General features: G+C 39.7%; 1 protein-coding gene across 5 annotated transcripts in view; it reads right to left on the bottom strand.

The window, feature by feature from the left end:
- LOC103724528 (cAMP-specific 3',5'-cyclic phosphodiesterase 4D-like) overlaps positions 1–12,280 on the bottom strand; it is a 754,636-nt gene that overhangs the window by 589,450 nt on the left and 152,906 nt on the right. For all 5 annotated transcript variants that reach the window (XM_029557979.1, XM_029557975.1, XM_029557983.1 and 2 more), the window contains one exon: positions 6,017–6,127. The gene's annotated coding sequence lies outside the window, so the exon portion shown is untranslated. The remainder of the gene's footprint in view (positions 1–6,016; positions 6,128–12,280) is intronic.

Raw genomic sequence — 12,280 nt, 5'->3', positions numbered from 1 at the left:
TAGAGGGAATTGGACTGGAGGGAACATACCTCAACATAATTAAAGCCATATATAACAAACCCACAACCAACATAATTCTAAATGGAGAAAAACTGGAAACAATCCCATTAAAATCAGGAACCAGACAAGGCTGTCGACTATCTCCACTCCTTTTTAACATAATGCTTGAAACTCTTGCAAGAAATATTAGACAAGAGAAAGAAGTTAAAGGAGTAATAATTGGAAAAGAAAAGATCAAATTATCCCTTTTGCAGATGATATATTATATTTGAAACACCAAAAATTCCACCAGAAAACTCCTAGAAATGATTAACACTTTCAGTAATGTGGCACATTACAAAATTAGTCTACAAAAGTCTGTAGCCTTTCTATATACCAATAACAAGCAATCAGAGAAAGAGTACATAGAAACACTCCCCTTCACAATAGCTGCACAAATAAATAAAAAATCTCTGAATAAACCTGACCAAAGACATTAAAGACCTCTACAATTAAATTTCTAAAGCTTTAACTGAAGAGACTGAGGAAGACATCAGAAGATGTAGGGACCGCCCATGCTCATGGATTGGAAGAATTATTATTGTGAAAATGACCTTCCTACCAAAAGCCATTTATAGGTTCATTGTAATACCAATCAAAATCCCCATGACATTCTTCACAGAATTGGAAAAAAAATCCTAAGATTCATATGGAAGCACAAAAGACTTTAGATAGCCAAAGCAACCCTGAGCACTAAGAGCAATGATGGGGAGATTACTACACCAGATTTTAAACTGTATTACAGAGCTATAGCATAAAAACAACATGGTACTGGCATGAAAATAGACCCGTAGATCAATGGAACAGAATTTAAAACCCAAATATGAGTATGTAAAATTTCAGCCACCTGATATTTGGCAAAGGGGCCAAGAAAATTCACTGGAGGAAAGGCAGCATGTTCAGCAAATGGTGCTGGCAAAAGGCTGGATCTCCACCTGTAGAAGAATGAAAATAAACCCCTATCTTTCACCCTGCACAAAAGTCAGTTCCAAATGGATCAAAGACCTCAGTGTGAAAAAGACCTCAATGTGAAGCCTGAAACTCTGAAACTGTTAGAACACATTGGCAATAACCTATAAGATATAGGTGTAGGAAAGGATTTTCTAAACTGGACATCAATTGCTCAAGAAACAAGGTCAAGAATCAACAAATGGGACCTCATTAAACAAAGAAGCTTCTGTACATCAAAAGAAGCAACCAAGAAAGTGAAGAGAAAATCCACAGAATGGGAGAAGATCTTCACCAGCAACACATCTGAAAGAGGTTTAACATCCAGAATATATAATAAACTCAGAAAACAAAGAATCAAGAAAGGCAGTAACCAATTAAAATATGGGCTAAGGAATTGAACAGAGAGTTCTCAAAAGAAGAACTAAAAGTGGCTGAGAAGCATCTTAAAAAGTGTTCAACATCATTATTAATTAAGGAAATGCAAATTAAAACCACGTTAATATTTCATCTTACCCCAGTCAGACCGACTAAGTTCAAGAGAACAAATGATAGCAAATGTTGGAGAGGTTGTTCAGAAAGGGGAATGCTCATCCACTGCTGGTGGGGCTGCAAACTTGTTCAACCCCTATGGAAAGCAGTGTGGAGAACTCTTAAAAGTACAAAGGAACCTACCATTTGACTCAGTTATACCACTCCTTGGCAAATACCCAAAAACTCATCCTGTTGCAGAGACACTTGTGCATGCTGCTCTTTTCACAATAGCTAAGAGATGGAAGCAACCTAAGTGTCCCTCAACTGACAAATGGATAAGAAAATGTGGTTCATTTATACATTGGAGTTTTACTCAGCAATAAAGAAAGATAGGATGATGAAATTTGCAGGTAAATTGATGTAACTAGAAACTCTTACACTAAGTGAAGTAACACAGACTCAGGAAAAAAAATGACGTATATTCTCCTTATATATATATGGGGTTATTTTAAGGGGAGGGGGGTGGGACGGTTATACAGGAACCTTGAGGATAAAGGGAAAGAAGGAGTTCAAAGGAGTTGGGACCATAGGAGAAAGGTATTTTTAAGGGAGAAATGGGAAAAATTGGGGCACTTTAAATGGGGAAAATATGGTGGAAGGGTTAGACAATGCAAGAGATGGATAATGCCCAGCTAGTTTTAAAAAAACAGAGGGAACCATATTAGTGCAACAACCTACTGACATACATACAACTTGCTCAAGGAACATAATATATGTCTAGGCAAGGTTTATCTGAGAACCTTTGGTCTTTGCTCAATCTTTATCTGCATAGCACATGGTAATTAAAAGTACCAGACTGGTAGAACTAACCTTCTTGGATGTTTAACAGCCATACTTGGAGGCCTTTACTAATTTGGTGAGAGGAACTTAAAGGACAGTTTTTGCTTCTTGCCCTCCAAGGTTCATTAAGTTCCAGAGGATTATGGAGCATCTTTCAAAATGACCTGTAACTGTTGTGGGTCACCTGTCCTCTTGATCAAGGAGGCCAATGAGACCCCACCAGATGGACTTGAACCACTGTCTAGTCTACAAAGAGGAGGCTCAACACAGAGGAAGCATTTCCTCCATGCTTCCAAGTGAAGCCATCCATGGTTGAGTAGGACCTTTGACTTATCTTCACATAGATGGAACTGGTAGAGAAAAGGAGCCAGGGGCTCCTCCTAAGCCCATGTGACCCCTGAGGAACAGATCCTCAAAAGAACTTAAGAGTAAAAATAAATTGGTTTATCTGGGCCAACTGCATGGTCTTAAACACTCTAAAGGAAAGTATAACCAAAGATTAAAGGGGTCAATGTAATTCATTAAGAGTCCATGTGTATAGCTAAAGGCTACATGACAAGAAACAATGCCAGACAGGAGATACCTTCTTTTGAGTTGTTGGCCAGGGTGGCCGAAGAGACTCCCAGACAGTAACCCAGCATAGAACTGAGAAAATGAACAGCAGACTCCAATCTTATCTAAAGGAATATTGGTAAGAGGATGCTGCTAGATGAGAAAGAGCCAATCTTCTAAAACAAGGAACAACAAATAGGCTGACTAGACTCAGTGGATGGATAACCGCTGGGGAATGGCTGGAGAAACTGACAACACAGTGGACAGTAACAGGGATGACAGAGTATATGGGCTTTGGCAGGGGGGGCATGGGAGGGTGTTACTTGGAATGTGGGTATATAGATGAATAAGATTGTTTAGGATGTTCTGTATGAAATATACACAAAATATCAATAAATAAATACATGAGTTATAGTTGAGGAAGAAGCATAAAAATTTGCTTCATGTTAATTAGTAGAGGTGAAAAAAATTATCATTGAAATCTACCTGTGTTAGGGTCCGTGACTCGGTAGGTCTCTTCAGGAGAACAAATGCACGAGTATGGAGATGCAAAAATCAAGCAGAGTTTTATTAAACCAGCTAGCTGGGGCCGACCGTCCTTCCAAGACACGCAGGTCTGGTTAGAGCGATCAACCCTGAGGCAATTTTGGTGGCACATGCCTGGCACTCAGGAGGCAGAGGCAGGTGGATCTCTGTGAGTTCAAGGCCAGCCTGGTCTACATAGTGAGTTCCAGGACATCTGGGGCTATAGGGAGACCCTGTGTCAAAAAGACCAAAAGAATAAAAGATTTTCTGAATGAAACAGTTTATTTTAATAATAAAATGGAGATCTTTTTTAAAGGTTAAAACCTCATTTAATTTTATATCTTGTAGGGTTTATGTTAGGTACAATATTGTATAACTGTATTAATTCAACTGTGAACCTAAAAATTTACAGCCAATTTTAAAAGAGATGCATCTTAGCTCTGGAAATTGTAATTGAATATGTCAATGCTGTTGCAATGAAATGCTTCTTCTAATTATGTGTTTATTAAATAAATAATTTTTTAAAAGAAAATATCTCATTCAGTATTCCTTGGGTGATACTAAGTGCTACTCTTAGAAAACCACACTCTGGAGGCAACTGGCATAATAGCTCTCCATCTTTCCCAACCTGCATCACCATGGTAACACAGAACTGCCACACCAAGGCTTGAATCTTCTACCAACCACATAATTTGCTCAAACAAAATGCCAAAGTAAATTGAAAAAATCTCAGCGTTCATTTTGTATATTATTTAATTTCAAATTCAATTTTGAGATATTGTAAGAAATAATAAAATTTATGAACATTTTTGTGCTGGATTTACATAAGAAAAAAATAAATGAATCTGAGTGGAGGAAGTGACAGTCTCTTTCAAGCATGGGACTTTTGGTAGGTTAGCCAGGCTCCAGTGATTGGACCCACATTGAAAGACATTTGGATTCACAAATTAGACTCTATAGGAATATATATGTATATATATATGTGTGTGTGTTTATATGTGTATATATATGTATATATATGTACATTAAATTGTGGCTCTAAATGCCATCAAACTGTATGAGAATCACAAAAATTCAGTAAAGAAAGAAAGAAATGAAGCCTGGGAGATAGTTCTTCAGGTAAAAATGCTTGCTGCCAAGCCTCATGACCTGAATTCAATTCCTGGAACCCATGTCACAGAAGGAGAGAACCAACTCCAACAAGTTGTCCTCTTCCACATGTGCTCCATGGCATGTATATACACACACAATAATAAATGAAATAAAATTTTAAACAAAAATTTATTTTTTAAATGAAATAAATGAGCTCAAACCCTAGTAAACAAGATATGTATAATATATTATGTAAGCTATTTACATAAGCACATTTCTATAGAGAAACAATTTCTCCTCATTTTAGGTGTGCATATCAGGCTCCACTGAGTCAAGCAACCATCAAAACTTCTGGGGTCTGGGAGATAGCTCAGTGGGTAAAGCACTTGCCGCACAAGTGTGAAGGACATGAGTTTGTATTCCCCGAAATCACATAAAACCAGGGTAGTGTGTGTCTGCAGTCAGTGCTACAACTGCAAGATGGGGGGTAGAGACAAAAAAATACCTGGAAGCTTGCAGGCCAGCTAGCCTGGAGTATGCAGCCATCAACAAGGAAAAAAGACTCTCGAGCAAGGACTGACACCTGAGATTGTCCTCTAACCTAAACTTGTGTACCATGGCATGTGTGTGCCCACACTGATACACAAACACAGGCACACAATACATGTATACATATCACATACACTCACACACACATGCACACACATTGTATGCACACATATGCATGCACACAAATAGGCTTCTTTTTAAAAGATTTCAATTCGGCCCTACAAGGTGGGAACTGAAGAGTGAAGATACCACCACTGCCCTTCAGGTGGCTTCTGTTACACAGTTACAACAGACATACAAGGAAATGTAGCGTTCGGGACTGATTTCCAAGAATACAGCCTCAACAGAACACTATTAAAATCAAGACATTTTGAGAGAAATGAGTTTCAAAAGTCAGAAGTAAGTCTTAAAAGTGAACTGTAGCAGGGCTGGAAAGATAGCTCAGCGGTTCAGAGCACTGACTGCTCTTGCAGAGGACGCAGTTTCGATTCCCAGCACCCACATGGTGGCTATGAATTTTCCTTAACTCCAGTTCCAGGGGAAACTGAAGCCCTCACCTGACCTCCACAGCATTGCATGACACGGGCGCACTCACATACATGCATGCAATACACTCATACACATAAAATAAAAATAATAAAATATTTAAAGAAAAAAAAAAGTGAACTACAGCTGATTTTCCTCTACAGATATCAGAATAAAGCAAAAGGATTGAATATCCAATTCCTACCCCAATTCTTACAAGAAACAACAGACAGGAAAATGCTTGTTTTCTGAACACTTCTTAAAACATTAGCTCCAAACCTTCTTGCAAAGACATTCTACAAAGCCAGCTCGTGGTCCCCAAAGCTTTCCCATGGTCATTACCTACGGCCTGCTACTATGGGCCAATCGGTAAGCAATCGTCCTCTTTCTTGTTCACCCGCCTAAACTCTCCCATGGGCACCTTCTAGAGTCTCCGTTAATGCTTTCCTCACGTGCATGGGTGAATGAATACCTTTAGTTCATTTGAGGGCCGGTGGTGAGCCGAAAGGAGCTGCAAGGCAGACGTGGGCGTGATCTGTTGCTAGGGGACAAGGTCTCTTACATCAGTAGTTTCTATCTGGACCTGCAAGCAAGAGAGAGAAAAAGAATAAGGGGCCAGTGGAATTGCTCACATGAACGCCAAAGAAGACGGGTTTTTTAATCCATACCCTAAAGGTATACTAATATCATTTCTTCCTCAAAACTATATCCATTGACTGACCAGAAGTGCCAAATTCAGTTTTGGTCAAAGAGAAACTACTCTCAATAATAAGCCTTATGCTGACAATATTGGATTGAGAAAAACCACAAATACAGAATTTCCACATTCAACTGAAATTGGTTCTGGAAACAGTTAACACAGAGTTATTCAAGAAGTAACTCCCAATCTTCATTCAAAAAAGCTGCCTTTTATCACAGAACAAACTTAACAATATCCACATCTTTTATTCCCAACAAGGAAAATATATGGAAATTGTGGTCATGTGAGGAGAAAGCTAAGAAGCCAACCTCAAGGGACCAAGAGTAGAAGATGGGACTTAAGGGTTCACACCCTCCTCAGCTTGTATTGAAGGACTTCTACCTATGTAACGTTATATCTAACATTATATCTGGGTCTGCGTTAGTCATCTCAAAGGGACAATGCCGAGCTGCCCAGAAGCCACTACATATGTGTTGCTTCACTGAGTCTGCTGTTCAAGACTCAAACCTTGGTTATGTATCCCAAATGAGAGGGCTAAAGATAGAAAAGAAGTGAAGAATTTAAAGACAGTCTTGACTTCATGACCATAAAGTGAAAATCATTTGACGGAATAGGCTATCGAGTCCTAATCAACTTATACCATGGCCAACAGAGCTATTCCCAACACTAGGCATTTTAAAAGCATGATCTATAAGGCTCACCAGTTCTCTACAAAGTGGATGAGCCTCAACAAAAACCTTTTCTGTAAGCACTGAAGTGAATTCCTTTCCGAGGTTAGATAAGGAATTGATGACAATTCTGAACCAAGTCCACGCAACATAATTAGCATATTAATTGACTACAAAGTGGGTTCTCAATAAATGTTCAACAGACTAAAGAACTCATGTACTGATCAGAAAATTATTAATAAGTTACACAATATATCTGTGCTGGATAGCTTTAGTTGCCAACTTGACACACCTGGGTTGAAGGAGCCTCAACTGGGGAATTGACTCCATTGGACTGGCCAGTGGCCATCTCTGTGGGGCATCTTCTTGATTACTGAGTGATGTGGGAGGGCCCAGCCCACTGTGGGTGGTGCTACCCCTGGGTAGGTGGGCTTATGCTATATAAGAAAACAGGTTGAGCAGGGGCAAGGGGACAGAGCCAGTAAGCAGCATTCCTCCATGGCCTGTGCTCCAACTCCTGCCTCCAGGTCCCTGCCCTGAACTCCTACCTTGGGCTCCCTCAGTGATGAACTGTGATCCCGGAGATGTGGGTCAAATAAATGCTTTCCTCCCCAAGTTGGTATTGGTCAGAGTGTTTTGTCACAACAGTAGAGAAACAAACTAGAACAATATCTGAGCAAGTTAGTCAAACATTGATTTAAAATATAGTAAAAATAAATCAATCAATAAATCAATGATAAATCTAAATGAGTGAAATAAGATTTCCTCTGATATGCTTATGCTCTCTTTTAGTTTTATTTTTGTTTCTGTGATAAAGTACCCTGACAAAAAGCATGTCGGGGGGAAAAGGGGGTTGTTTGTTTTGCAATTTCAGGTTACCTTCCTTTACTGCAGGGAAGTCAAGGTGGCAACTAAAAGCATCACATTCACAGTCAAAATCAGAGAGAAAGAATAAATGCACGGATCCTTCCTTCCTTGCTTGACTGATTTCTTAACACTAGGCTAGTTTCTTTTACTTTTGTATAGTCCAACACCCAGCCCATGAAATGGTACTATCTACAGACTAACCTGTTCTAGATAATTCCTCAGAGACTCTGGTCCCAGGTGGCTCTAGAGTATGTCAAATTGACAGTTAAACGCCCCCAGCACACATTGATCTGATCAGTCAATCTGTGCACCAAACAAGCAGCTGAATCCTACGTGAATGTCATTAGTTCTATTCACAGTTGCACTTTGTGACCTGCCAGGCCCAGTGAGCTCCGAGTTCAAATTCCACATGTCATTTTAGTATGCTCTTTAGCTACCTAGAATGAGACTTTCAAGAGCTTACTTTCCCCTCGGGTTAGAGGAAATTCAAGATGGTGGCTGTTTCATCAACCTACGTCCCTCAGTGATAACAGACACACAGAATGAGCTGTGTTGTTTAATTGACTATTACAACAGTGCACCTTAGCCCATACTAACCAATAAAGTGAATGAAATCCCAAGGTTCTGAAAAGTCTGCAAAATAAATTAAATTAGGACTATCTATCATGCACACTTATAATCACTGATTTTGCCCACTGTCTTGGTTTGTCTCTTCTCCATCGCTGTGACAAAACACTCTGACCACTACCAACTTTGGAAGGAAAAGGTTTATTTGTCTTACATCTCCCAGGACACAGTTCGTCAGGGAGCCCAAGGTAGGAACTCAGGGCAGGAACCTGGAGGCAGGAGCTGGAACACAGGCCATGAAGGATCACTGCTTACTGAGTTGCTTCCCTGGCCCCTGCTCAGCCTGCTTTCTTATGCAACACAGGCCCACCTGCCCAGGGGTGGCACCACCCACAGTGGGCTGGTCCCCCTCACATCACTCAACAATCAAGAAGGTGCCCCATGGACATGGCCACAGGCCAGTCCAATGAAGGCAATTCTCCAATTGAGGATCCCTCAACCCAGGTCTCTCAAGTTGACACTAAAGCTACCCAGCACACCCACTCCCACCACATGCTATGTACTTGTCTCCACCTGTCTCACCTTTTACTCTGGTCTGATTGGCTCCCTGCTGATACTTTCCTCTGAGATCCTTATTAATTTTACAAGCATTTAAAATTCTGTTGATGATTGCAATTATGCTGGGAATAGGGAGGAAAGAAACCAATTTCTATCCCACAGAAATGCAATACACAGTCTCTTAATGAAATTACATTAGAGATCTGGTCAAGAGATGTGAAATAACCCAAAAACTGATTTGAGACTCACATTCCTTGTGTGTAATCTGCAACTGTGCACTGGTGTTGACACAGACCTTTTAGTCTCAGAAAACTTCCTTTGCTTACTTTGCTTTAGATCGTGAGATGAGTGGAAGGTCAGGTGACTCATTGTCTTTGGAGAACCTGAGAAATTCCAGCTATGCTTACAAGGATTTCATTTTTTGTCAATAGGGAGCATTTTACAGAATTTCACATTTTTCTTCCATGTGGTAACAATAAGGATGATTGATAAGGCCTAAACTTTAACAGATAATTTACTGCATTAGTTGAAATCTCATCAACTCTGTGAAACAGCTCCTGTCCAGCCCAACCTAGGATACACATAAGAAATGTTATTTTACTTCTTGTTTTGTGTTTAAAGTATTAATTCCATTGGTCATGGTCTCTGAAAAGCCATTCATAAATAGATATATGAATCATCACAGCATATCTGGGTATAAGGGGAACCTTCCTTTTTTAAGAGATTCATTTTATTTTTAATAATGTGTACGTGGAAGGGGAGGTTGTGGACATGAGTGCAGGTGACAATGGAGGCCAAAGAGGACACTGGATTTCCCTAGAGCTGGGGCTACAGGAAGTTGTAAATTGCTCTATATGGGTACTAGAAACCAAACTCCAGCCTTCTGCAAGAGTAGCAGGTACTCTTAACCACCTTGCCATTTCTCCAGTCTGGGAAGTTTCCTTTTAAAGATCTAATAGCTCTCATCAAGAAATTCCAATGGACTCTGATATGAACATTTGAAATTTTCCCTGTTCTGATTTTTTTTTCTGGTTCCCTGTCTAGAACTTGTAATGCTAACTAATCTTGCCTTTACTTCTCCTTTACATCTCCACGGCACCAGTCAAGGACTTTCTTTTCTCCCTACAGATAAGAATTATGCAACTTGGGAGTCTTTTAGATAGACCCACTAAAAGGGTACCCCAATTTCCTCACCCTGCATCCCTGTTCAGCATGGAAGAAGCCAGAGTGGTCTGCGTCCCAATTCCCTACTGGCAATTTGGGTAACCTCTTCAGAGGATGATGTGGTAAGAATAGGAGATAAGAATTGGCTAGGCAGTTAGGGTAAAAAGACCCCAAAGAAAAGCAGCCAGTTTCTTGGCTAAAAGTCAAAATGTCCTTGGGCCTCTTAGCAACCTACTCTGTTCCAAAGGCCAAAAATGTCAAATGTATTTGGGAACTCTTATCTAATCAGGTGTTAGAACCTGATTGTCAAGGATCTGTAATTATTTCTTTTTGTTCTAAAGTCAAAGTTGTAATTTACTGCACAAATCATATAGCTTACTTACCAGGCCCATCTTCCTGTATTTCCTCACTACCCTATAACACTGGTTCCTTCATTCCTGACAAAATCACATTCCAATCAACAGGAAAAGACATTGTAAACAAAGCTCTGAGTCAAAACAAATTTTAACTCATTCAACATTTTTTTTTCTTGTGAACCTAGGGCTCTACCCATGCTAGTCAAGTATTCTACCACTAAACTACATCCCTGACCGACAAATGTTATTGAGCATTGACTTTATGTAGGGCATTGTCATAGATTCTCAAAATACTGCAACAAAATACAGCACAGTAAGCTCTGTGTGTGCATGCATTCATGTGTACATGCGTATGTCTGTATATAAATGTGTGCATGTTTTTGAATAGTGGGGGTGCACATATTAACCTGGAACTCTCTGATTCAGCTAGGCTAGCTGGCTAGCAAGCCTCAGGGACCATCCTCTCTCGACTTCCCCAGTAGTAGGATTTCAGGCACATACCACAGTGTCTGGCTCTTTTATGTAGTTGCTGGGAATCAAACTCATGTTCTCACGCTTGTGTGGTGAGCATTTTATTGACTAAATCATATCCCCAGCCCCAAACAAAAGTGAAAATTTTCTTCTCTTACAAATCTTATTTTTTAATAAGAAGTAAATGTAAGATTATCTCAAAAAAGTGCTATAAAGAAAATAAAAAAGGGTATTGAGGTTTAGTGATGGTTTATGTGGGCTCACCAAAAGAGAGTTTTCCAAGAACATCATGTTTTGACACAAGCCCTTAAAAAAAAGCCTAAAATGAGCCCGAAGTGATAAAGAGCTTAGCCTAGGTAAGGAGGGAAAGGCCAGTAGAGCTAGAGAGAAACAGAAGGAAGGCAGAGGTAGCTCAAGGTGAACCACACATCTTAAGATTAAGGCCTGGGATTCTATTTCAGACCCAATAAGAAGCCACAGGTCAGTGTTACACAAGAAAATGAGATATACAAGACTATGGCAGCATTGATCAGACCTTCACCTTCATAAAAGAAGATCCACTCTACCAGGAAAGCTTGGGGATCATCCTAAACTTGGAGCAGAGAATTCCAGAGTTCCAGGCTCTCCTCTGGTGCCAGTGCTCACACTGATTGTTACCTAAAACACCCCTGAGGAATGCACACTTGCCTTTTACAAAAGGCCACCCACGCTGGTATCCTGATGCGCTACTTCCAGAACTCTTGTCAGAGTGATTTATTACTCAAGGTAAAATCTACCAGAAGGTAATTGTCAACTGCTCTGTGGAAAAGAAGAAAAGGGAAAGCTGAAGAGTAGAAACGATGTGCTTGATTACCAATGGTCTGGTAATTACATGATTACATGCATAATTTCTTTAGCAACACATTGAAAAATAACCAGCTCTATTGTAAAGGATTAAATTATTTTTATCAAAATAAATTATAAAATATAAACCACTAAATGCTAGTATAAAATAGTATTGAACTTTGTGACGTGTTTCATTTTGACATTAGTAGACTTCTATAAAGCTTTAAAAGATTTCTTGCATGGAATCAGAACAATATCACTTTTTCCTCAAGCAAAAAATATAAACTTTATGAACCATGCATGTGGCAGTTCTGTGAGATGCCAGTTTGATTAAAATTTGTCTAAACTTGCTTTCAAGTTGGTTGAGGGCCATGAGTGCTTAGTTGCTGAAACAGGTGGTACTTTCTATCAAGAAAGTTCCCATTTCCTCTCAGAACTGTAGATTAAAGTGCCTGGCTTTATACAGTCCCAGCTTCTGAAACCAGTATACACAGATGTTTAACAGACATACCCTGAGATCTATACTAATTGGGTCAGAGGGATACAAAGGACACTTTTTG

This window comes from Nannospalax galili, unplaced genomic scaffold (assembly GCF_000622305.1).
Source record: "Nannospalax galili isolate Female #2095 unplaced genomic scaffold, S.galili_v1.0 scaffold751, whole genome shotgun sequence".
NCBI lineage: Eukaryota > Metazoa > Chordata > Mammalia > Rodentia > Spalacidae > Nannospalax > Nannospalax galili.
This window is presented reverse-complemented; position numbering and strand designations above follow the sequence as displayed.